Genomic DNA, 27,907 nt, shown 5'->3' on the forward strand with positions numbered 1-27,907 from the left:
ATTATCTTCTTTGTCACAATCTTGCAAAGAATTCAAAGAATTAAACAACAATGCCACATTACAACTCTTTATATTCCTTGCTATTTTTGCAAATCAGTTTCCTTAGCCCTTGCATCTATCAAATTAAAAAAAGAACTGATAAATTTTATCTCCTTGAAGCAATAATTAATTCATGAGTACATGAATTATTTGGAAAAAAAAAACATCTTTTTTTGTTTAATAAATATTTATCAAGATTCTAGTCATTAATATTTTGATTAATTTACTTATTAGCTATAATAATAATTCAATGCATAAGAACATTTTGACACTAAATCTTTAGTTGTTACAAAAAATTTAAAACCAATTAAAAATTAGTTTTATATTTATTTTCTTTGCAAAGAAGAATGTAGAGAACCAAAGAAGAACATTAATTGTGAAATATCTTTTCTTTATGGAATTATAAATAAAAGCTCAAATATTAAAGCAGTATATAAATCAAGGTAACCTTATTTAGATTTCACAAGGATAAAGGTAGATGCAATATTGTTGTGAGACTTAATATTTCATTAATTTTATTTAGATCATTTTTGACTATATATTAAAAATATTTTATTTTAGATGTTCATATAAAAATGAATCAAGCGGTATAAGGTTTGTTGAAATTCTCAGTATACTGAACGTAAAGGATTTGAAAACCAATAATTTAGGATACAAGCAAGTCAAAATTAATTTTGCTTAAAAATTAATTTTTAAGTGGCCAGATAAAATTTTGTGAAAGATATTTTATAAACCATTAGCAGATGAAAAGTAATATACAAATATAGTAAAATATTCAAGTAAAGGAGAATATAAAATAAATATCTCCATCCTACCCAAGATCCAAGTACTGATAGTGCTTTCTTAAGCATTCTAACAAAAATGTAGGTGTGTGTGTGTGTATGTGTGTGTGTGTGTGTGTGTGTATTCCTCACTCTATTTCTCTACAATTCCATAATATTTTATAGTAATATTCCAAATTATCTAGATTTTTCTCAGTATTTAACAATACTGGATTTATAATCAACCTTCAAGGATGAGGAGGAGTTTTTCAGTTGGGCCTCATGGTAAAAGGCACTGAAGACAGAGGGAACCATCACAGCACAGCACTTTGTTCCTTGTACTTCATGGAAATTTGAAACTCATGGGAATCTGAAACCTCACTCACTTTATAAAGAATCTATTCTCAGGAAGATTAAGCTACCCTACTAAGGTCATACAACAAGCTGACATCAGAATTGAGATATAATCCAAGATTTTTTGTTCAAAGTCGAGATCTTTGTAGAGTTGTAGCAAAATTCCATTGCTTTTATTAAATGTTATGTATATCAATATGGATTTCCCAATAAATCTAAATGCAGGTAAATAGTATACTTTTATATTTTAACAAAATACTGAGAGTTATTCACTGTTTTGTCTCATTAATCTATTTGTGGCCCTCCAATTACTCATTCTTACTCAGGAATACTCCTAGATTGATTCCATCCTGAAGAGTGAAGTATAACAACAACATTTAAACCCAGGCACTCTATACTTTGAAATTCATAGATAGTAACTCCTTCAGCAAAAAAGAAGTTTAGAAGAAATATCCCCCCTGCTTTTCAGAAGATGAGTATGTACTTAAAAGTGAGGTAGATGTTAAATCAATTTTCCGTGTTATTATGATTATTTAAACAACAAAAAAAAATTGGTTTGTGAGTCACAGCTCTCACCCTTGGCTAGTCTGCCTCCAGAGTGCTGGGAGGGGAGTGGTGGGTGAGCAGAGGAACTAGAAACTCCACAAAACAAACATTTCCTCTAGAGAAACAAGTTCAAGGGAAATAAGTGCAAAAAGGGCCCTTACTCTCTGAAACAATAGAGGAGGAGGACTTCTGCATGTGTGGATGAAAGAAAGTAGGGAAAGGACAGAGTCCTAGGCAAGAGGCCATGGACACTAAGTTATTTAAGACACAATTACAAGGCTGCTTCAGACCTAACAGATACATCTAATGAACATGGAGCAGAAGAGGCAAGGATGGAGAAAACCTGTTACCTCCTACCTAGTACCTCTTGTGAATCTTTACTCACCCAACAAAGAACATTGTGGGGTGACTGTGTCTGAGAAAGAGGAAGCCAGAGGAGAGTCAGAGGCATTTTGTAAGTTTTCCTCATAATCGTTGGGTCACTCTGGAGAATACATCTTTGAAATAATCAGCTGAATTTTCCCAAATCTCAATACGAAAATTTGGATTATTTATTATTTTATAATATCCTAGCATGATTATTATATTTTATAATGAAAAGGAAATTGAGTATACAATTTGAGGATATTTGACTTGAAATAATATCTAGTTTCTCCACACATATGACAGGCCTCCATTTTTTATTGACATAGAAAATTGTCATTTATCTAAATCAGATGAGAGAGTATTTACTCCCAGATGATCTATGTTTTATAAAGCACTTATATATGATTTATTGGTGACTTTCATAGAAAGATGTTAAAAAGTACTCTATAACTGTTATGGGTGCTAGCTACATATTTAAGTACTTTTTATTGTCCTCATCTTATAAAATGAAGACTCCATTTGTGATCTGGATGAAGACACAAGATTAATTTTATGACCATAAGAAGAATTTTATGTCTTTTAAGTTAGGCTAATGAAACCAAATAATTCTATGTAATTATAGATAAACATATAGGATACTGAAGAAAGTAGGAAAATAAGTAAAATGAGGGTATAGGCTCTATGCATTCAGATAAGCATTTTAATATATTATCATGAGAGAAATTAATGGTAGATTAAATTATTTTCCTTCAAGTGACATGTCTATGACAAAGCCATGAATAAGGGGGTAAATTTCAAATTCTTTTATTACTCTCTTGACTACAACACTCTCTTCTTTCTCAAGCACCATCACAACCACCACTGCAACCTTTTTCTAGGGGAAGGGAACTTACAGGACATATTAGAAAACCACATCACACAATGTGATATTTTGGTCTTGCTCCTCTGCAACACCTATATGATCTTCTGTCTAAATTCTCAGTCCACATAGATTTGTTAAAGGTATTTATTTAACCTTGAATTAGTAGGAATTGAAGATGAAGTTGCTACACATTTTGAGGGCATTAAATACCTACAGTATATATTTCTGTTAGGATTTTTCTAAAAGGAAGAAATTATAGTAAATTTGACAATTGCAATTTTTCAGCTAAGATAATTCAAAATCATAACTTTTTCAAAATAAAAAAACATTCTTAATTTTTAAAAGCAGACGTGTTAGGACTCTAATCTTGAGTGGGCAAAATGTACAACAAAAGTTATACATACTGTCATGAAACTACTTTTTCTAAAGCAATACAGCAAAGAAAATTTTATAAATATTTAACCTTCAATGCACAAAAAAGCAAAGACAATTTTATAAATATTTAACTTTAGATGTGCAAAAAAAAATTAATAAACAGAAACCTCAATTAAATGGATTTGAGGGACCAGAAGAGGGAGCTCTTACCACCTGCAGTGACAGCAGAGCCCAACAGGAAAAAGAAACATTCCTTTCTTGGCAAGGACTTAGCCAATTAAAAGCCATGGATTCGTTTTTTACTGCAGCCCTCCCAACAACTTCTATAAACTCTCTATCAAATAGTGCCCTCCTCAATCTTGTGTGGGGACTTGCACCAGGCTCATCATGTTTGTGTACTCTGAACTGCAACTTTCTGCTGATCCCAGTTTTGCTGGAGAAATAGCTGGCAGTCTATTTGTTTTAGGTCAATATTTTGTTAGCCTATACTGGGACCAGAGAAGATGCCTGATGGCTCTGCCGCTGGTGAGCAAATAGGTGTGGTATGCACAATTAAGCCCATTGTCACTCATTGTTTTTCTTGCTAACCCTGGGAGTTAAAGGTATATCTTACTCCTGGATCTGAGCCCACATTCTCTTTGCATTTGAAGCTTGCTAGGCTTTATTCATGATTTATTTTAATATTTTTAAGGTCTTGTTCTGTATGTGAGTAGATCAGACTTTCGTCCAAGGCTGACTGAAAAGCTATTAATCCATTTCTTCGAGAACAGGGGCTGCTTCACTGAAACTGTGCCAATTTAGCCCATTTCTTTGGAATAGGGGCTGTTTTCTAGAAACTAGCTGGGAAAGCTTTAAGCCTGATTCCTCTAGGACCATGTTTTTTTCTTAGAACTGACTGGTATTAGCCAGCAAGCTGTTTGAGCTCTTTGAACTGTAAGCTATTTGAAAATGATTTTACTACAAAGAAAAACCTGAGAATGGGATTGCAGTTATCCAAATATTTTGATGGTGTTCTCTGTCCCTCCCACTTCCACCTTCACTCCCTGACACCCCCTTCCCTACCCCCAGATTTTAAGTTTAAAAACTGACACTCTTTCTTATGTGCATTTCTAACTAAATGGATTGATGGGACCAAAGGCAATTCAGAATATCAATGACCATTATGGGAAACTATTGAAACCCCCAAACCTAATTTTATTAAAATCAAATTGGACTATTTTAATCACGAACTGAGTGTATGCCTATTTCTGTTGGTATTTTGAACCTCCCCAGTATTCTCAGGAGTCAAAAATTGCCTCTCTGCAAGATACAATTTTAAGATTAATTGAAGCAAACAAATGATTAAAGAAAGGTAAAATGGCTCCTGAAGCTCCAGACTCTTCTTCTTTGGTTTAATTGTCTCAGGCTCTGTCTCCAGTGCCACTAGACCTCCTCCTCAGTTCCTCATAGCCAGACTCTGCCTCTGGCACCATTTTCCTCTTTTTACACTGACTATGCCTCTTTTATAACTTCATTTCCCTCATACTAATTATCTTACCAGACTTCCTCTTTTTTTCTGAAACACTTCCTTTTCCCCTTTCCTCTGAACTCATAGGAATCTGTCCTTTTAATATTAAGTCTTCTGAGGATCTGGAGGGTAAACCCTTAATTTCCTATATTACTTTGACTAATGCTGAACTGTGAGCCACATTCAAAGATGTTTTTCAAGTAATTGAAAATACTCACAGATTTATTGAGGAATGTAATAATAGTCATTGAAATATATCAACTGCTTTCTCTGACTTACATCAGCTAGTTCTTGTTGGTAAAGGCTAGGTCCAGGATTGGATGAAAACTGCTGACTGGGAAAATCCTGGTGTCTAGAACTAGAATCAGGAGATCAGTCTGATAATTTATTATATGATCAGATGAGCAATTGCTTGGTGACTTCATCAAGCAATTCCTAAGGCTTTCTCAAAGCCCGTTAATTGGAACAAAATTCAAGCTTGCTCACACAAATCTAATGAATTGGTTTATGACTATTACAACTGATTTCAAATTATTTTAAAAGAAAATTCTGGTCTCTCTTCAGATTTTGATTCCATCCAGGTAGCTTTTAACTCTTTGTTTATTAATAGGCTGAACTGAGACAGTTCCTTCTAGTAAAAAGAACAAGGATGGAAGGGGAAAGAAACTATGTCCACTCCAGTTTTAGTTAACCTGGCAAACCACATCACACTCTAGTTAAATCACCTAAAGGCAAGATCACCAATTTTCGTAATCTTCAACTCTAGCAAATAAAGGCTCTACAATGAAAGCAAATCATCCTTGTTTTTGCTATTATTGCAGAAGACTGGACATTGGAACAGGACATTGGAAGAGACTGTTACTAAATTAAGTGCTTTAGGCTTCTAACCAGACTTTCCAACATCCTCCCAATTCTCAATGACAGGGCTCTGAAGAACTACAGAGGCTCTTCTCATTTCTTCATCTAAATCAGAGAAACATTTGATTTAGAGAAACATTTCTCCAGTTGGGGCATTGATCTCTCCCAGTCCTAAATGACACTAAAGTGACAGTCTTGGTACTCAATTCCTCTACTATAACATAGCCCCCACCTCAGAGTAATGAAGCCATTCAGAGAGTGGGAATCTCTAATGAACCTTGAGGAAGTTCCTGTCTTTGAACCTGTTTCCTTTCATTTAGGTTCTTTGAAAAATGCATACCCTTTTCACCATAGTCTCTCTGCTCCATCCATTTACTAGGCCAAGACTTCTTAGAATAATATGCTGGATTTTTTTTTTTTCAAAAGAGGGAAATGATTATAGAATTTGACAGTACTCATGAAGGTAACAAGCTAGGTAAATTAAATTACCCTTTTTCATCTTTGTCATCTGTGATGGTACTAGTGTTGACTCTGGAAGCATTCTTTGCCCCTTTTGAATCAGCTACTATACTTCTTATGGGCAAAATCTACAACTGAGGCTGGCAAAATTGACAGTGCATTTTCCATCAAGATTTGAATAAATCTCTTCAAAGCCTCCCACTAAAATTAATCAATGCCCTATAAGTAAGGAAGCCCTTCAAGGAATAAAGCAGATTCCAAGGCTCAAGGCCTCATTATCTCTTGTATTAGCCCCTGTATCATTCCCATTTGACCAATGAGAAAACATAAAGGCCAAGGGTGGAGATTTGCCCAGGACCTCTGAGCAGTAAACAACATTGCTATTTCCTATACCCAATGTTCTTAGCCCTCATATTACTAATATCATCCCCACTGGAAGCAGATTATTTACAGCAATTGATTTATGCATGGCATTCTTTGGTTCTCCAGTTGATGAGGCCAGCCAATACCTTTCTGCCTTCACTTAGGAAGAAAAATAATTAACTCGGACAATAATGCCTCAGGGTTCTCCAAGGGTCTTTCTTACTTCTCACAAATCTTGAAGGCTGATCTAGATGATATAAAGTTCCTAGAAGTCCTGCTCTGTTACAATATGTGGATGGTTTGCTTCCTTGCTCTCCTTCTCAAACCTGTTCACAGGAAGACAGCATCCATTTGTTAAAGCCTTTAGCCTTAAAGGGGCATAATATGGCCAAAGAAAAATTGTAGTTTGCCCAAACTCAGGGTTGAGATTTAGGGCATCTGCTATCAGAACAAGGGCTACACCTGGATTCAGATAGGCTTCATGGTGTACTAAGTTTCCTCAAATGCAAAACTAAGTACAGACTGTGAGGTGTTCTTGGGCTAGTTGCCAAAATTAGATTCCAGAATTTTCTCTTATGGCCAAACCTCTGTATTTGGCTCAACAATAACAACGTGACTTTTTTTTTTTTTTGGCAAAAAAAAAAACAAAAACAAAAAAAACAGACCACATAACTTTTAAGATATTAGAGTTGATGAACTCACCTGTTTTCAGGTATCCCAAATATCAACCTACCTTTTTCCATGTTGTACAGGAGAAACTTGGAGAAACAGTAGGCTTGGTACGAGGCCACTGCAATAAAGTAAATATTACAATAAAGTAAGTCACACATTTTTTTGGTTCCCTAGTACCTATAAAAGTTATGTTCACACTATACTTTAGTCTATTAAGAATGCAATAGCATTATATCTATAAAATGTATTTACCTTAATTTATTGCTAAAAAAGGGTTCAATTTTATTGCTAAAAAAGGGTTCAATTACAATAGTAGCATCAAAGACCACTGATAATAGATCATCATAACAAATATAATAATAATAAAAAGTTCAAGATATTGTGAGAATTACCAAAATGTTACACAGAGAAAAATAATGGGCAAATGTTATTGAAAAAATGATACCAATAGACTTGTTTGATGCAGGTTAACATAAATTTAAGTGAAGCAGATGACATCTGATGAGATAGCTTTCTCAGGGTATCCAAACCTGGTCTGATGGAAATTTGTCATCAAATCTTTCATGATGATATATAAGCTTTCAAATATTCTTCAATGTCTATTATCTTGATAACATATGAACTTTAGGTTAAAAAGTTCCTGAGAATTCTTCCTCCTACTTTCTATGTTACTTGAATATGACCTCAAGAGATTTCTGATCTGTGCAAATTTCCCTTCAGCATGAGACAGTGTCTCCAGGAAATATCTTCCTTGGTATTGAGGAACCAAAAGCCACTAAAACTAGAAATGTGACTCTTGGTCAGTGATGCTTCAAGAGAAAGATCTTAAAGAGGAAAGGTCAAAAGGGGAGGATATTAAAAAATTAATAAAGAGAAACTTCAATTAAATTTAGTTAGGGGAGGCAGGAGACCAGAAGAGAGAGCTCTCACACCCTGTGATGACAGCAGAGCCCAAATGAAAGACTCCTTTCCTGGCAAGGGCTCAGCCAACGAAAGCCGTAAACTCTAGATTTACTGTAACTCTCCCAACTTCCTTTTCCTCTCTATTAAAGCATTCTCTTTCCATTGTCATGTGAGCACTTGCATAGGGCTCACTATACTTACAGACCTCAAATTGCAATTCTCTGTTGGTCCCAAATAAATCCATCTTCACTAGAGAAATATCTGGCCATCTATTTGTTTTAGGTCAAGAGCCACAAGATAGGAAAACATTTTATAGTAGAGTAATTATCCATACCAACATTCTGATGATTAAGGGACTTTTCCTAATGTATTTGATTGAAAATGTTCTCTTCCACATTTTTTTTTTAAATCTTTGTCCAACTTGGACAATAGATTTAGTTGCAAATGATGCAAGTAATGATAAGAAGTATTGCTTCAGGGGTAAAATCAGCCCCTGGAGAGAAAATGCCTTACAGATAGCATAAAAATCCTTTCCCTAACCTGTGGCTCTGGCTTTTGGTTCAGAATGCTGTAATATTGGCTCTCATCTCTTATGTATTCACCACTATGTGTGTGTCCTGGAAAAATGGGAGATTATGGCATGACTAACTCCTCTAGCCATCTGCTTCCCCACTATTGATTCTGATATATTTCCATTCAGCAACAAATGCACTTGTTAAAAAATCTTCCCTCTAATGAACAGAATTAGACATGAATATTTTGAGAAACTATTTCCCAGAGATGTTTTTGAATGAAGAAAATGTCATCCAGAGTTGAAAGTAAGGTATGTTGTGAGATTGAAGGTGCCAAACTCATTTTCTAAGGTAACTATTCTTCAAAAGAAGGCTAAAAGAAATGACATCTTTAGCCTATAAAATGAAAAGCTAAACAAAATTATGTTTACTGTTGTCACCAGCTATTAGTAAATAACTTAATTAAAGAAGCATGAGGAAAGATGCTTTTTAAGCCAATTTTCTATTTGGTTATGGAAAGTTGGCTATGTGGATGAGCTTTGAAATCAGACTGATTGAAATTTGTGTTCTGACCCAACCACCTACGAGTGTTATGCCTTGATCAAATGAATAATTTTTCCTGAAGTTAATTTGGAAGCTTTCAGATTAAAAAAAAAAAGACAGTTAGTAATATAGAATTTTTATTCCAAAAACTCTGTATCATAGCTATCTGTCTCACTTTATTTTTAGAGGTTCTTATAAGCACATGATGTAAGAGGTAAGGAAGAAATAAAGAAGAATTGTTCCTCCTGAAATGGGATGTAAGAAATTAATAGCAAGTGCCCTGGCATATGAACAAAAGGCCCCTGGAGGCCCAGTGGGAAGCAGCCTTTTTACAAAAAGACTAACTTGTCCATTATTGAATTCCTCCAGGGGAGTTAACACATTTTCACTCCACAGGTATCCTCTGGTACATGTTGCTGTTATTTCCTTATCTATTTTTAATTTATTTTCCTATGATAAAATTTAGAGGATTGAGTATCCTCTTGCTCAGTAGAAGCTCCTGTAGTGAAGTGAAAAGCTTTCTGCTGCCTTACACATCAAATGCTCCCCACTATGATATTGTTTATTACTAGACAGGAGTTTGTAGATTATCTTCTAGGTACAACACAGAGGACGACTACTTATCCTTATCCCATCTTTATTCTTATTCTATGACCATACAAAGTGCATCCTTTCTAAACAGAAATATTGAAGAGTATATTAACAACTGCCAGGCTTTTTACAAGTAGTTCAGTCTCATAACTATTTGTATCTTAGAAGCATATTTACCAGATGTTATTTATAAACACAGCCATTGCTAAACTTCATGAGAAATTATTACGTGGAATGAATAACACGTTGAAATACATTATTGCCATTCCTGTGGAAGGCTTGGGATTCATTTAAGATTTCTCAATGGAGAAATTCAATTATATTTCCTCCAATGCTTTAACTGCAGCTGCTGGTGTTGTTGCCAGCATCCTGGAGGAAAAATAAGCATAACATTTCAATACTATCATTATATTTTAATATTGGTAAAGGTCACAATGCATTTTTATATGCTATTAATCGAAGCATTGCTAAATTTTGGCTTATGGATTCTCTTTAGAGGTAAATAGAAGCAAAATGTGATACAATAGTTTTCATAATTTAAGATTACACTGCAAGCATAATAGTTAATCCAAATAGATGAACTATTAGAATTCTGTTAAGAGCTCAAGTATTATCACTCTTAACTTATTTATATACTCAAGCTCAATTTGTTATTCAACTTGTTTTTAGAAACTTAAGTGCTTTCAGAAAATTTAAAAAAGGGTTTGCTTTGCTGAACATATTTCATAGACTGAAAATTTTCACTTTAACCATTTCAGCTTTTCTTTATTTTTAATATTTACTTATTATGAGCAAAATATATACAAATCTGGGTACAATTTTCAGGAATTAAAGAAAAGTAAATTGAGATATTGTTTTTAACACATTATTTTGATAAAATATGACCAAGGACTCATTTTAAATTGTATGTTCCCATGGCAGTAGGGACTTAAGGATGGAGAGTTTATCTTTAATAAGAGAAAATTAATAATGTTGTTGCTGTCTTCCAATGGCTGGTTTTACAATTGTCACTATATTTGATATTTTTACATATATTATAAAATATGTTAAAGATATTCTATTATTTTTTTATTATTCTCTAGAAAAGGTGGTTCTGAACCTTGTCTACAAACATTTTTCCAGTCTATAACAATATTAATACAAAAATTGAAATTAAATATGCAGACATTATAGAAATTCCACAGAGTAATTTTATGACTTTAATCTAAAAGATCTGGACTTGTATTTGCTATGTCTATTACTATTATTTCTCTAACTATTAATTTTGTTGTATTTTACAAAGGTATTGCTCCATGATTAATGGCAGAAATAAACTTTTACCACAAAAGCTTCAGAAACACTGTTCTAGAAAATCCTTGAAATTTGAGCCAATGTAGACAAAATTTCAATTTCCTTCTCTCTGCTTATTTTTATAAGAAAATACTTTAATATGCCAGTTTCCTCAGAGAGGTAACAGAGTCACATGTTGTCTGCCTTCAACAGATTACAACCACAAGGAAACCAGAAGCCTAGGGACTCAGGCAGGATGAAGAACAGTTCCAAATTCCAAGTCCCTGGATCACCCTCAGGCAATAATACAAACTGAATTTCCTTAGGGCTGATAGTTGCCTATAGCTACCCCTTCCAGGACTGCAGAGTTTATGTTTAAAGTGAAATGCAAAAATGACATGGAGTAGACACCAACGAAGCTGCAGAAGCGAAGACAGTTCTCTAAAATTTCGTTCTTTAATGGTTGCGCTTTTTTTTTTTTTTTTTTTTTGCCTTTTTTCCCCCCAATCTGTGTTGATGCTAAAACAATGTTCCTTGTGTTTCTCTGGACTTTATCGTGTAGACATTCCTTTAGGAAACTGACCTGGCAAAACCATAAGGAAAGCCCACTCATCCATTGTCTTCGGTGGAGCAGTCATTCTACTATTCACTGAAGAAAATATTTAAGGAGTCAGATATAACTCAAAATTCATGATTTGAAACTGAGTTACCCTAGCCATCTTAAGAAACTGCAACATATTATTGGTCAGCAGCTAAACAAAGAAATGTCAAAAGCAAGGTGGCGGGTGTGTGTAAAGAGCGGTGATCAGAGAGACTGTACCTGGAAAGACCTTAATTAGCTTCTCAGTTTCCAGTACTATTTCCCCTTCGATCTCTTTACCAAAACAGCACCAGTAGAGTTTCACTTTTAAGAATCTAAACTGATCACAACATTCTTTCTTCTTTCAATGACTATAGCTTTTAGAATTAAAGAAGACTTGAGCTGTAAGTCCCTTAATTGCATTCCTGCCAATCTCCCCACCATATCCCTCACCCTCTTCCACACACCCATTGTCACCTCTCCTTCCCCTTCTCTCTCTATAGGCATCTTTCTCTTGAAATTTTTAGCTCCAAAATAATCCATGTCTTAAGGACTGGGTCTTAGTGGCTTACCAATGCTTATTTTTCACTCATGTTCACGTCCGTGGTGAGTAGACTGTGATTTAGCTCCATATTCTCTACATTCTGGGATCTAGGCTTAATAAACAATTTTTTTTTCCCTAGTATATTTTAGGTCCCACAACAGGTGGAGCAAAAAAAAAAAGTGGAATTACATAGTGGTTTATAAAACTTTGCCTGTCACTTTTATCCACATTTGATTGCAAAAATGAGTCACATAGCCAAGGTTATTGGGTTAATAAGGGGTCTCAAGAAAGGTCCAGCAGAGGAGACAACAGCACTTTGTAAACAATATTGCAATCCATCTTAGCGTCCTTCAAGATTTAATGTTCTGCCATGAACATCTTCTTGCCTCTATTACTCTTCATAAATTTAATGGAAATATTTGTGTCTATCTCTTTCCTACTATATTGGAGATGATTATAAATCTGTCTGTATACTTTGATAATTGGCATATATTTGGCACTTGAGATATTTGTGAATGAAAGGAGAGAAGAAGGGAGGAAGAATGATAAGTTAGGAGTAGAAATAGCTATTTTATACTTGCAGCATTTAAGCCATTTAAGGGAAAAGTCAAGGTTGTACAAGTCAATAGCTTATTTATTGATTGTTTGGGGGGTCAGAACATATAAACATCTGAAAATATATATGTGATTTAAACAGTAGATTTATTTATTTATTTTTTACATAGTTTATAAAAGGCTCAACTCCCATCGATGACTAATAGAGTATTTTTCTTTCTCTTTCTCTCTCATTCTCTCCCTCCTTCTCTCTCTCCTGTTCTCTCTCCGTGGGCAATATAATATATTTAGAGGTATTACCTTGGGAGTCAAATAGTCTACACATATCTGTGAATATCTCCATTGGCTAGTTAACTCTTATCAATTCCCTCAATTTATCAGCAATCTCCTGCCTCTCCATTTAACTTAGAGGTGGTTGTCAGTTTTATCATTAAATTGATCCTTTATATTACTCAAAATAGCCTTCCCAATACTTCTCCACTCTCCACATATGTAACTGTTACTCTCTTTAATATTAAAGAAAACAGTCAAAAATTCTGCATCCCACTTTCTGCATTTCTGTGGCTATTTGATTGGATTTCCTTATTTTTTTTCCTCTTCTCTGCACTAGAAATTGCTTACTATGTCCGAACTTCTTCTTTCATCCTCTCTGTTTCAAAGACACATCTCAGCTTTGGAAAGCTCACTCCTTCATCAGGTCAATTGAAAAAGTTTTTCCCTTCACTACTTACTGTCTCTATTTTCTGTCTTTAATTCTATGCTTTCTATTTTGTGATCTGCAAATACACAGAGACACTTCTACATTTAAGTAAGTAATAAACCATTCTCCCTGGAATTTGGCTTCCAGTGAAACAAAACTTTTCTTTTATCTAACATGAAAACAAAATGTATGCCAATCTCCTTCATGTTCAAAATATCCATGTATATGCTTCTTCTCTTACCAACTAAGTATATTTTTCTTCTACTTCTCCAAGACACTAACCAAATCAACAAGCTTAATAATCATTGAATGGCTTTTATTTCCATTTTTAACCTCCTTAAAATTCTAGGCTATGTTGTTAATGTCTTCTTATCCTCCACATATAAAACTTCATACAATGTAAACAGTTAACAAATTATTATTATTTTTTATTTTGGAGAATCTTTAAAACATATAAGGATTGGAAAACTGACTTGGTATTTCACTTACATTTCGGAAGTGACCCTATTTGAAGATTTTATTCTCCAATAAGAATACCTACTAGTAACTTTTACCTCAATATATGCCCAAATATTATTCCGTTACATCTATGCTACTTCATGCAATGATAAAATTTAATAGAACTTAAAATTTAAATAATGTCCTTCATGATCCCTGGACCAGGAGCTTCTGCATCTCATGGGCATGGCCAAAAATAAATAAAAATAAATAAATAAAATAAAATAGCATCCTTCATTCCAGTACTCCAGGAGTAACTCATAATGGGATGATCCTATTTATATCTCTCATATATTAAACAAAAATAAGGTAGTAAATATATGAATAAATAAAAGTAAGTATATTTAAGTACTGCTCATTTCAAATGTCTTTTTATTTATTAGAACTAGGATATAATACTAATACAGTGCTCAATATGTTGAATAGTTTTGAGCCTTGAATTTTGCTTGGTATCTTCTAAATTGTCCTTTTTCTATGTGTATACCCCTTACACACAAAATATGCTGTGTATGTAAAAAGGCAGAGGAAGAGATAGACGGATAGAGATTATTGATAAATGGATAGAACTGGAAAGGTTAATGAATGAATAAATGGATAGATTTACACAAAATTGTGTGTACTCCTTGATGCATCCCCATATCCTGTTTCTTTTCTTTATAAAAGTGCTTAGATTTTACTTTAGGAAACAAGTCACACCCCCTGTTTCAGGCAGTTATTGAGGTTATTTTCATGTTTTTAAGACAGCTATTGAGGTGTTTGTTCATTTATTTGTTTGTTTCAGAGAGCTATTGTGTTTTGATTCTATTCCAAGCTCCAGGGAAAGGCCCTGACTGGCTTAAGCTTATCATAGCAATCCTATTGCTGCTGTTCTTGATGTTAGTTGCTGTGATTATTCCAGGGTTGGCGATGATTTAAAACTAAGAGAAGCTAACAGATGGTGTTCCCTTAGCCCCAGTGACTGGTTCACCAGACCTAAGTTAGTCCAACTGGAGGGAAGCCAAAACATCTCTTAAATAATTACAAACTTGATACAATGTTCTTCTCTTAGGTTAAAAAAAAAATACATGTAGTCCAAATGGAGAGCTGTATGTTCAGCATGAGGAAAAATAGAATAAAGATGAAGTAAACATGGTGAGGAAGACAGAGTTGAAAGAATCACAAACAAATGGGCATGCAGCCTTAAAGTTGCCATTAACCTGTGGCTCAGACAAAGTGTTCTCTAGCTCTAGACTTTTCAGAAAGGGAGCCAATATTTAGTATTTAAATGTTAGTTCATTTTTTTTCTTTTCTCTGACTAATATTCTAAATGTTCTAACTAATATAGATAGATGATAGATAAAGAAGTAAATAGATAGATGTATAGGAGATGATAGATAGAGCATGAGCATCATGATACAGGATAAAGAAATAAGATGTATTTGTCTTTAAAATAAAATGAGATAGCTTACTGAAATGAATACTTATCTGTGTGATCTATGAAAAGTATGTCTGATTTATTGGTTGCTAGAATACTTTAGTTTTCTAACCGCTGAAAGCACAAACTCATATATGACCATCTTGATCATCAAATCAGTTCACGTAGGTGACATCTGGTGATCAATCTTCTGATGCAATATTCAAAAGAACACAATGACCATATGTTAGTTGATAACATTGAGTTGCATATAAATTATTGTATATATTTTGAAATTCTAGTATTTATAAAGCAAGACTTTTTTTGTTTTTTTCTGATTTTATAACCTATAAACAACAGCAAAGGAAATGCTTAGTTTTTAGAGGAAAAACTAATAGAAATCTCTTGGTACAATGTGAAGATAGAAGACTCTTCAATTAGAGCATTTTATGCCTAATGATCAATATTAAACACCCAAAATTTTGCTGAGTAATAGCTGAGTAAGTTTCCTGTAGTTCCTGTTGTGGCTCTGCTGGTTAAGGACATGATGTCTCTGCGAGGATACAGGTTTGATCCCTGGCCTGGCTCAATGTGTTAAGGGTCTGGAATTACCATAAGCTGACACATAGGTCACAGATGTGGCTCAGATCTGATGTCGCCCTGGCTGTGGCTTAGGCTGCATCTCAGCTTCAACTGGACCTCTCCCCAGGAACTTGCATATGCCACATGTGCATGGTAAAAAGGAAGAAAAAAAGATTTTGTGTTTACTTTTCTCTTCCAATATTATAATGCCATTACATATGGTGCAGTAAAGTAATTTATTCAGATTTAGAAGAATAGGGTTGGATTATGACTTTGCCATTTAACCACTGGTAATTTTTTTTTGGGGGGGGACAGTTTAGGGCTGCACCCTCGGCATATGGAAATTCCCAAGCTAGGGTTTGAATTAGAGCTACAGCTGTGGGCCTGTACCACAGCCACAGCAATACATAGGATCTGAGCTGCATCTGCAAACTACACCTGAGCTCAGAGCAACACAAGATCCTTAACCCATGAGCGAGGCCAGGGATCAAACAAACCCACATCCTCATGGATACTAGTCAGATTTGTTTCCCCTGTGCCACAGTGGGAACTCCTAACCATTGGTAGTCTTAAACAAGCAATTAAATCTCCGCAAATCCCATCTAGGTTCTAAACAAATGAGAGATATCATTATTAACCAGTATTGAATAATGATACACACACACACACACACACACATCTTATACTATTTATATACTAATGTTAACCAACAGTAAGTCCTGATATAAAGATATGTGTGTGCCTACATATTTACTAAATGACAGTATGTATTATGTGAAATAAATTAATAAATAAACCTTTCATTGGATAAATTTAATTTGATATAATAACTAACTTGCCAAACTTTTGAGCTCAACACATCTGGAGATCTGTGGCTTTATTTCTACATGTGACATTCCTAAAGTAAGCTAGCCATCTTGCAAATAGAGTTCATTGGTTAAAAGTAAAACTTTATGAAAAAGAAAAAAAATCAAGGGATCAAGGGGCTTGAGTAAAATATTTGGTTTAGCCCTTGCTCAGTTCACACATGACTTGTGTTATGCTAGCCAAACTGTGCAACCTTATGGAGCTTCATTTATCTTACCTATAAAATAGGGTAATAAAACCTAACTCAGAGATGTTCAGAATAAATTATATTACATATGTTTTAGGAGGACTTTTGAATTGCAAAGGCAGCACATAAAATATTACTACCAGGAACTAAGTACATCTATGATGGAAGAGCATCCTAATTAGTAGGAAAGTAACTGGAGTTTTCTATCTTATAGTGGTACATGTTAATTTAAATTGAGATAGTATTTTTTTTGGTAAATATTTCCTACTGTGTTCCTGTTGCACCTACTAATTTCTCATAGTAAGGGGATATACTCTAACCCAAGATAAGGAAAATAAAACTTTTAATGCCTGAGAACAGGTCTTTAAGAAACCATGTGCACATAAAATTTTCATCTAAAAAATAAATAACAGACAGTATTATTTAACTTAATTTGAAAAACCACAATTAATTTTTTTTTTTGTCTTTTTGTTGTTGTTGTTGTTGTTGCTATTTCTTGGGCCGCTCCCGTGGCATATGGAGGTCCAATCGGAGCTGTAGCCACCAGCCTAAGCCAGAGCCACAGCAACGCGGGATCCGAGCCGCGTCTGCAACCTACACCACAGCTCATGGCAACGCCGGATCGTTAACCCACTGAGCCAGGGCAGGGACCGAACCCGCAACCTCATGGTTCCTAGTCGGATTCGTTAACCACTGCGCCACGACGGGAACTCCCACAATTAATATTTTTAAAAGAACCTCTATTAATCTTTGCAGTCCCAATATATCTCATCATCAATATTTTCTTTAAGTATAAGACTGAGGATTTTTTTCCGTAATTAAGAAAAGCAATACGAGTTAGGAGATGGGAAATATGAGTGTCACCTCGAATCAAGAATACTGAAACATATAATAATAATAATAATAATAATAATAAAGGAAAAGATGAGGTGTGTTGGATAAAAATCAATGTTATGGACTATAATTTCTAGGTTCTTTCTTAGTTCTAAATTGAGACCCATTTACCTAGTTTTCAAATAGACATCTTCATATTGATATTTCAAAGCTACTGAAAATGAAACTTGCAAACTTAAATTTACCATGTTTCTGATTCATTCTTGCTCCTCAAATAGCCATTTCCATGATCACTCTCTCTTCAGAAATGTGTCACCCAATTACATAAGAAACCTGAACATTAGTTTTTCTTCCCTCTTATTCCAGTCTAATCAAACACCAAATTGTAGTAATTCTGCCCCCTAAATATTTCTCAAATCTGCTGTCCACTACTCTCATCTGCACTGCCATGTCCCTAAATGTGACCACTTTCATTCCTTACCTATTTTCCTTCAATAGTCTTCTCTTCATCTCTCAGGTTGGCCCTATTTTCATTATAATCATCTTTCTAAAATGTAAATCTTGTCCATTCATTCCCATGCTTATCATTAGCTGCTTTTTTTTTTTTTTTCAAGCAATGCTCAGACTCTTTCTCCACACGGTAAATAGGAGCTTCATGATCATAACCAGCTTGTCTCTCCAGTCTCGCCCCTCCAGACCTCACCAGCAGTAACTGGACTAAGTTACTTCGGTTTACGTCCTCTCTTATCTTGGAGCACTGACATGCTGCTCTTTGTATCACTCATCTGACTGTTTCTCAGCCAGGCATCATTAAGGTCACCCAGCCTGCACACTTCATACATGCTGCTCCCTGAGAGCTCAAAATTTAGATTAAGAATTTTTCCTACACGAACAGGCTACCCTGATGTTTGCCTATAATCCTCAACAGGCCATAAGCTTTGCGAATTTATCAACCATATGGACCTGTTCACATTACATTCTCATCACTTAGAGCAGTGCCTGGAGTATTCACAGCAGAATCTCGAAAGACATTTGGTAAAATGATGAACTTTTATAATCTTAAATTTAATTTGATTATCTAAACCCTCTTGGAGAAAGGATTGTATGTCAGACAAAGGCGATCACATATTTTTCTCTTCACTTATGTTGGACCAAAATCCATATGGAATTAATTCCTAATAGCTCAGAGGAAATTTTGAGATCGGGTCTTAGCAAAGCTGATTCCTGGATATAACCTGCTTTATCACACTTACATTTTTGGTTTCCAAAATAGAGTTGTACCTTGCAGCAGATCTTAAAGGGAGTTAGGAACTGAGTTGAGCATAGTGCCTGTTCTACACCACAGCAGAAGCAGACATTCTGTTTGAGAAGCATATGTGAAAGAAATATTTCTTGGGAATTTTTCTGACCTTCCAATTCTGAACCATGGTGTTATTTTATTCAATATGTTTGACTAAGTAGACTATTTAGTTCAAAGGAAGTTTAGAAAAAGTCATTAAATCTTGTTTGCTGCTCACCCATATGGGAGAACCCAAGAGCACTAATTGTTCAAGGAAAAAAAATGGGAAAATAATTGAAGTTACTAATAAGCGCAAATTATTAAGTTCCTGTCATCAAAAACAGTATTTACTACCAATTTTTTTTATTTTATTATTCTTAAAAAATTGAATAAATATATCTCCATAAAATGCACTTAAGCAGCCTAAATTATTATATTCTGCTCATATTTATTTATTTACTTTTTGCTTTTTAGGACTGTACCCAAAGCATATGGAGGTTCCCAGGCTAGGGGTCAAATCAAAGCTGAAGCTGCCGGCCTATGCCACAGTGTGGGGTCCGAGCTGCGTCTGCAACCTAACCCACAGCTCATGGCAATGCCAGATACTTAACCTGCTGAGGGAGGCCAGGGATCGTACCCGCAACCTCATGGTTAACAGTCGGATTCATTTCCTCTGCGCCACAATGGGAACTCCTATTCTGCTCATATTTATTAAGTTCAATGTAATTTATTTTCTTCTTTTTCTAAAAAGAAAAGCACATTAATTATTTCTGCCAATTTATTTTTAACATCTTTAATAATGATTGGTTGAAGAATAAGGGATATTGTTAGAAAACCTTTTAGGAAATAAGGTATACAAGAAAATATTAGTAACTAGCATGGACATATTCTCTGCTAAAGATAAAATTTGCATTCAAAATTTTTGGAAAAAAAATTCAGAGTTAGTAGGTTTTCACGTTATGGCTCAGTGGTTAGTGAACCTGAGGAGCGATTAGATCCCTGGCCTTGCTCAATGGGTTAAGGATCCAGCATTGCCATGAGCTGACGTGTTAGTCGCAGATGAGGCTTGGATCCTGCATGGCTGTGGTTCTGGTGTAGGCCGGTGGCTAAAGATCTGATTGGACCCCTAGCCTGGGAACCTCTGTATGACACGGATGCAGCCCTAAAACATAAAATAAAATAAATAAAATAAAATAAATAAAATAAAATAAAATAAAATAAAATAGACAAAAAGACCAAAAAAAAATATCCAGAGTTAGTAATGCACACCAAAGAAATTAAGTCTAAAGAATATAAAAATCAGAAATATTAATTAGAACTAATTTGATTCTGTGAGAGACAATTAGTTTAGCCTGGATAAATGAGAAGAAAAATGGCTCAAAATGATTTCTTTTTACTGCTTTTGTTCTCTAAACTTTGAAACTCAATTCCAGAAGGAAGGATGACCTGGCAATTGTTCTGCATACTGGATACAATACTATTGAGGGGGTATCTTCTTCCTCCATGCCTCTTACTTAATAAATTAGATGCCTACGACATACACAAGAAAAATCTTTCACCTTCTTTCTCCATTTCTTCTTTTCTGTAAGTGGTACAGTCTATACAGTTAGTGCCTTATAGTAGTGTGCTTACAAAAAAGAAGGCTAGTATTTTAGTCTTTCTTTTTTTTTTGCAGTCTACAGAAGACTAACTCTGCTAAAAATAATACTTAGTCAATGAAGAGACCATTACACACTGGCAACAGAAGGTAACTCTGTGGCCAGCCTGTGTAAAGAGAGTCTTAAAATACCTACTTCTTCCAAATGGTATGTACTTTGAATAACTGCAATTGTATTGCTTCAGGCAAAGCACTGGCAGACATAAAACCAGATTAACCAGCAGAATGTGCTGAACAATTAAATTTGTATTAAATTAAATCTACTCTCTTTTAATTTCAGTTGATCAGAAGGCATACAACATGAAGAAGTTAAAAAAATAGCTGAAGGGTTTATGACAGAAAAAAAGAAAAACAGCGTCTTCACTGTTTCAAATTTACTAGTAATTAAGACAGCTGTGTGAATAATGAAACATGCACAAGTCAATTTTCTCTACCACCACAGATTCAGGGAATTTGACCTTCGTATATTAAAAAAAAATCATAAATTTGCACAAGAAAGTTTTATTTTCTTTTTCTTTTCTTCTTTATTTTTAATGGCTGCACCTGCACCATATGAAAGTTCCTAGGCCGGGGATTGAATCAGAGCTGCAACTGTGGCCACAACCACAGCCACAGAAACACCAGATGTGACCACATACGTGACCCATGCTGCAGCTTACAGCAATACTGGACCCTTAGCCCACAGAGCAAGGCCAGGTATCAACCAGGCATCCATCCTCTTGGAGACTGTATAGGGGCCTTAACAAGCAGAGACACAATGGGAACTCTGATTTTTTTTTTTTTAATTTAAGGAAGATATCATTGTAATTTCTTGCTTATACTACATTTATTAATTGCAGAGAAGTTAAATAATATAGCATATAGCATTTTTTATAGAAGAAAATTAAAGTTGCCCAATACTGACAAACCCAGCAGTTACTAAGTTTGGATTTTGTTCTTTGTAAATTTACTCAAAATTGTATTCCCATTCAATTCTGCATGAATGAATTAACTCAAAGTAAAAGTGGGATAATGATATATATGATATATGTACTATTTTGTAACTCTTTAAACTACAAACAAAACCTTACCATTTGCATGTTAAAAGCAATTGTCTCAAATTATCACTTTAAGGTTTATTATATAATAGTCCATATTATGATCATTTATTATTGAAATGTTTGTTTTAATATTTTATTTTTCTAAATAGTACTGTGCTTTGAACATCCTTACTCATAGATCTGTGATTACTGTTTTTGAATATATTATTAAAACACATAAAACTCAAACTATATATAGATGTATACATACATATATACACACACACACCCACACCTTAAAACTACATATATGCCTAAGACTAAATTATCTAAAACAACATATATATATATATATAATGTTATACAATGTGTTACCTATATATCTGTTATATATGTAATAAACTATAGAAGATTATATACAGTTGCCCCTCAATAAGGTGGCTGATTGGTTCCAGGAGCCCCTGCATATATCAAAATCTGTGGGTGCTCAATTCTCTCAGATGTCATAGTACAATGAATGCAGTCACTCCCTCATATACACAAGTTTTATACCCAATAATTCAAAAACTGCATGGAAATTTCCATCTACAGCTGAATAAATTCCTAAATGTGAAATTCAAGAATGTAGAGGGCCAACTGTATATTTATTGAAAAAAATCAATCAGGGTATATGTGGGTTCATGCAATTCCAACCTGTGTTGTTCAAGAGCCAACTATATGTATATTATATCTATATTCATATATATATATACATATATATATATAAGCTGATTTTATTGAGTTTAATTGTGCTTCCCAGATATTGCATTTCTTTAAATATAAATTGGAGTTCCCTTGTGGTGCAGAAGGTTAAGGATACGGCGTTGTCACTGCAGTGGTGTAGGTTGGATCCCTAGCCCAGGAACTTCTACATGACTTGAGTATGGCCTAAATAAACAACAAACTGAAAGTTTGTGGCAAGCCTACATCAAGCAAGTCTATTGGCATGATTTGTCCAATAGCATTTGTTCACTTGTGTCTCAGTAACACATTTTCATAATTCTTGCAATATCTATAATTTTTCCATTATTGTTGTATTTGTTATGGGGATCTGTGATCAGCAATCTTATTTACTATAGTAATAGCTTTGGGGGACTATGAAATATGCCCAATAAGGCTATGAATTTAATTGATACATGTTTTGTGTGTTCTGACAGCTCTACTGACTAGCCATTCTCTCTCCGTCTCCTTGGGTCTCCCTATTTCCTGAAACACAAAAATATTTGAAATTAGGTCTATTTTAACCCTAAAATGGACACTAAATGTTCAAATGAAGAATCACATATCTCTCACTTTAAATCAAAAGCTGGAAATAATAAAGCTTAATGGAAAAGGCATGTCAAAAGCTGAGAAAGGTTGATAGGTAGGTCTCTTGCACCAAACAGCCAATTTGTGAATAAAAAAGGCAAGTTCTTGAAGAAAATTAAAAGTGATACTCCAGGAAACACATGAATAGTAAGAAAGGGGAATAGATTTACTGCTGATATGCAGAAGATATTAGTGGTGTAGTTAGAATATCAAATGAGCCACAATCTTCCCTTAGTAGCTTCAGCTGCTATAGACAGTGAATCCTCTAATGAATCAGAGCAAGATACATGAAAATTTCTCAAAAGAATTCACCATTCTAGATTAAGAATCTTCATGATTCATGGGAAGAGATCAATATATCAAAATTAAGAAGAGCTTGAAAAAAGTCCAACTGAATCCTCAGGGATGACTTTGAAGGGTTCAAGACTTGAGTGGAAGAAGTGACTGAAGATGTGGGAATAGCATGAGACCTAGAACTAGAAGAGGAGCCTGAAGATGGCACTGAGTTGCTGAATTTCATGATACAACTTTACCAGGTAAGGAGTTTCTTCTTATGGATGAAAAAAAAAAGAGAGAGAGAGAGAGAAAGGTTTCTTGAGATGGAATCTACAATGCTCTGAAAATTGCTTTGAGTACAACAAAAGATTTACAATATGACATCAATGTAGTTGATAAAGCACAGGTTGGAGAGGATTGACTTCAATTTTGAAAGAAGTTCTACTGTGGATAAATTGCCATCAAACAGCATTGTGTGCTACAGAGAAATCAATCATGAAAGGAAAAGTCAATCATTGCAGCAAACTTTGTTATTGCATTTAAGAAATTGGTACAGCCACCCCAGCCTTCAGTAACTGCCACCCTGATCAGCCAGCAGCCTTCCATATCAAGGCAAGACCCTATACTAGCAAGAAGATTAGGACTCAGAAAATCTTTAGCATTGTTTATCATTAAAACATTTTTAAATTAAGATATAAACATTGTTTTTTAGTCATAATTGTATTGCACATTTGGTAGAAGATATATAGTCTATACTATATGCTACATAGATACTATACATAGTATACATACGTAGTATAATATCTCATACCAAATAGGCAATTAAGACTATTCAACAGTAGTGCAAAAGGGGTCAAGACTATTTCAGTGAGTAAGAGAGATTGAACTCAACTCTCTTGAAACAAAAGTGGGAGGTTTTTGAAGCACTATATGAGCTGGTAGAAAAATCCTGTAGGACCTTAAAGGGAAATTGGTCAGTATGATAAGGCCATCTGTTTGTAAATTGGCCCTTATCAAAGATAGGTTCCTGCACCCCTACAAAGACGGGGAGGTAGGGATGATATCTTTCTTGATGATTCCATTTCAAAGGGATGGCTTCCATGTCCTTAAGAGAGGGATATCTGGGCTTCCACACTTGCAAGAAGTTATAAGAAGATGTGCATCTCAAAGGGGCAGAGAAAAATTTATCACTGCCAGTTTTCTAAAGCAAATGCTCCAAGAAAAGAGAAGTCAGGGTTCTATTCAGGAATAAATCCATCTAAAATGTATTCAAGCTTTGGAGAACATTAAGGTCATCTTGGAATATAAACAAACAAGTGAAACAAAGAAACCAAGATTGTGCTATTATAATTTATATTTTCATATATGGTGCCACCACATCATCATTAGCCTACATGCTTTCTTCTATCCCTAATCCTTCTAACTTTGTGAATTTTAGTATTCTAAATGGGAACTAAGTTTACATGGTATTGCCTCTCATGTAATACTCATTTATAATATCTTCCTTGGTCTGTCATCATGTTTACATTATAAAACTGCAGTCTGTCTGTCTTCAAATGCACAATTTAAAATTTAAAGATTTCTATGTAAATGATCAAATGGGTAGATTTGTATAAACTCTTTGACATAACTTTTAATAAAAATACAGACAAATCTTTCATGTAAAGCAGAAATGTAAAGCCCTTTTGTGGAACTAGTAACAAACACATGTTTTTATTAGACTGCATAACAAATAACAGCCCTTAGATTTCACCACTGCAGTGGTGCAAATATACAAATCAGTTTTCATGAGAAAAGGATTGGCAAAAAATACAAAAATAATAGCAAGGCATTTACATAATGCTGGTATGACCAAACAGTTGATATTCATTTAAAGGGGTGGCACCAGAAATTACTGTTCTTTATATTGTAGTTACAGTCCTCATCAAGGAAAATGAAATTGCCAAGTACTTTGTAAATTCTTACAAATGCATGCTTCTTGGTTTATATCTCTGCCATTGTCTCTGCCATTGTGGAGTTAAGTGACCTTAGACAAGCTAATTAATCTTTCCTCTTTGCCTTAGCTTTTCATCTATTAAATGTGCCTATAGGGAGATTTGTCAGGCTAGCACATAAAATAGTTCCATCAAAGCATTGAATTTCAAGCCAGAGGAAGAATACAAAATAACAATGATGCCCAACAGCTCCTCTTTCAGGAACACTTTTATTTCTAACACCTGCACTTCACATCAAATTGCAAAGTACAGTTGCCTTTGGGACTATCAAGGGAAGGCATGTTAATGGCAGCTCTTCAGTATTTGGGGATCACAATGTGGACAAAATAAGTCGTAATTATTGTTGTAATGCCATTTTAAATAGGTATGTTTCAACAAATTGTCATTAGTGGGGTGGGGGAAATGGCATGGGAAAACATGAGGAGTATCCTATGGTGGGGAGGAAATGCATAAATAGGGAAGAGCAGTTCCTGAGATGGATAAATATTACTGTCTGCTTGAAAAAGAAAGGAAAGGGAGTAGGCATGGTAATGTGTACAAAAAAAAAATAATAGTGTGCATAGAAGTAAATTGTTATTTCTTCTCTATACCCTCTTTTTAGTCTATGAGATGTGACAGCCAGATGTCAAATTCTCTTACTGAGACAACTGTATAGAAAAGGTCTTGTTACAGATTTCTTTTTCTTTTTTTTTTTTTGTCTTTTTGCTGTTTCTAGGGCCGCTCCTGCGGCATATGGAGGTTCCCCAGGCTAGGGGTCTAATCGGAGCTGTAGCCACCGGCCTATCTATGCCAGAGCCACAGCAACGCAGGATCGGGAGCCGAGTCTGCAACCTACACCACAGCTCATGGCAACGCTGGATCCTTAACCCACTGAGCAAGGGCAGGGATCGAACCCACAACCTCATGGTTCCTAGTCGGATTCGTTAACCACTGCACCATGACGGGAACTCCAGATTTCTGATGATCAATAGGATAGGCACTAACCTTATATGTCTACTCTGCACTTGAAATGTGGCTAATCTGAATTGAGAAGTGGTGTAGATATGAAATACACACCAAATTTGAAGAATTTAAAAGAAAGTAAAAGATCTTAGTCCATTAGACTGATATAGAAGAATACAATAGACTGGGTTGCTTATAAACAAGATAAATGTGTTTCTCACAATTCTGGAAGCAGGATCAGGCCTGAGTAGATAAAGCCTAATTCCTGGTTCATAGAAAAGATTGTTTGCTTGTTTTTTTCCTGTGTCCTCACATAGAATGGGTAGGATTGCTCTTTGAGATATCTTTTATAAAGGCACTAATCCCAATCACAAGGACTGAATCCTCATTACCTAATCATCTCCTAAAGAATTCCCACCTCCAAAATACCGTTATATAGGTTTAAACATATGAATTTTGAGGGGAATGCAGACATTCGATCTGTAGCAAGATCCCACTCATAATTCTTTATCTTGAATACATGTTGAAATGCTGTTTTTGATACTTGGATTAAAATATTACTAAACTTAAATGTCTCATTTTACTTTTATTATGTGGCTTTCACAAAGTTTAAAATGCTGTATTTTGTCCTTGTGGTATTTCTATTCTGTAGTGGTTTTATAGAGAGTAGAGGTACTTGTGGGATCTGCCATGATGCTGAAAATAAGAACCCATGAAAATGAAATTGTTGCAAACCCTTCAGCACACCGACATGCCTACAACAGAAAAAGAAAAGCAGAAACAAGACTGTCCTTCCTCCCTCTCAGCTATCACTGATGAAAGTCACACACAGATTAAAATATCTTGACCAGAAAAAGGTCTGCTCTCTTATCCCTCCTACTACTTTAAATTTCTTCGTGAGATATAACTGACGTATAACATTGTGTGAGTTTTAAGGTGTATAACATGTCGATTTGATAAAATTATGTTTTGCAATTGCATTATGATTACCACCTAGCCTTAGCTAACGCCTCTATCATGTCACATAGTTATCATTTTGTGTGTGTGTGATGGGAGCATTTAATTTCCAGTCTTGCAGCAATTTTGGAATATATAACACAGTATCGTTGACCATAATCCCTATGCTGTGCATTAGATATCTAGAATTTATTCATCTTTCAACTGCAAGTTGGGAGCCTTTGACCAACATCTTTCCAGTTCCTCCACCCCTTAAATTCTGGTATCCACCATTCTATTCCATTTCTGTGAGTTTAACTTTTGCAGAGTCCACATATAGGTAATACCACACAGTATTTATCTTCTCTGTCTGATATATCTCACTTAGCATAATGCCCTCAAGGTCCACCTATGTACTCACAAACAGCAGGATTTCCTTATTTTTCAAAGTTGAATTATATATATAATTCTCATAAAATCTGGCTAGAGAACTCAGTCTTCATTTTTTTTCCTCTCAGTTACCTTTCCTTCTCACACCTATTTTTTTTTCTTTAATATGAAATGGCTCAATATCTCTCAATACTTTTTCATTTGCCTATCAGATAAGTTCCAAAATCATTGGTCTTTTTTAAGCTGGTCCCAGCTGACTTTCCAAATAGTCACACATTATATTATTTCCTATATTTTTCAGTTATTCACTTTAATGTATACTATTTTTGTATTTTTCTGTAAGTCAG

Source organism: Sus scrofa, chromosome 4 (genome assembly GCF_054392235.1).
Source record: "Sus scrofa isolate SSC_HxYL_T2T_F1_AM1 chromosome 4, Sscrofa_HxYL_maternal_Yorkshire_Landrace_v2.0, whole genome shotgun sequence".
NCBI classification, from domain to species: Eukaryota; Metazoa; Chordata; class Mammalia; order Artiodactyla; family Suidae; genus Sus; species Sus scrofa.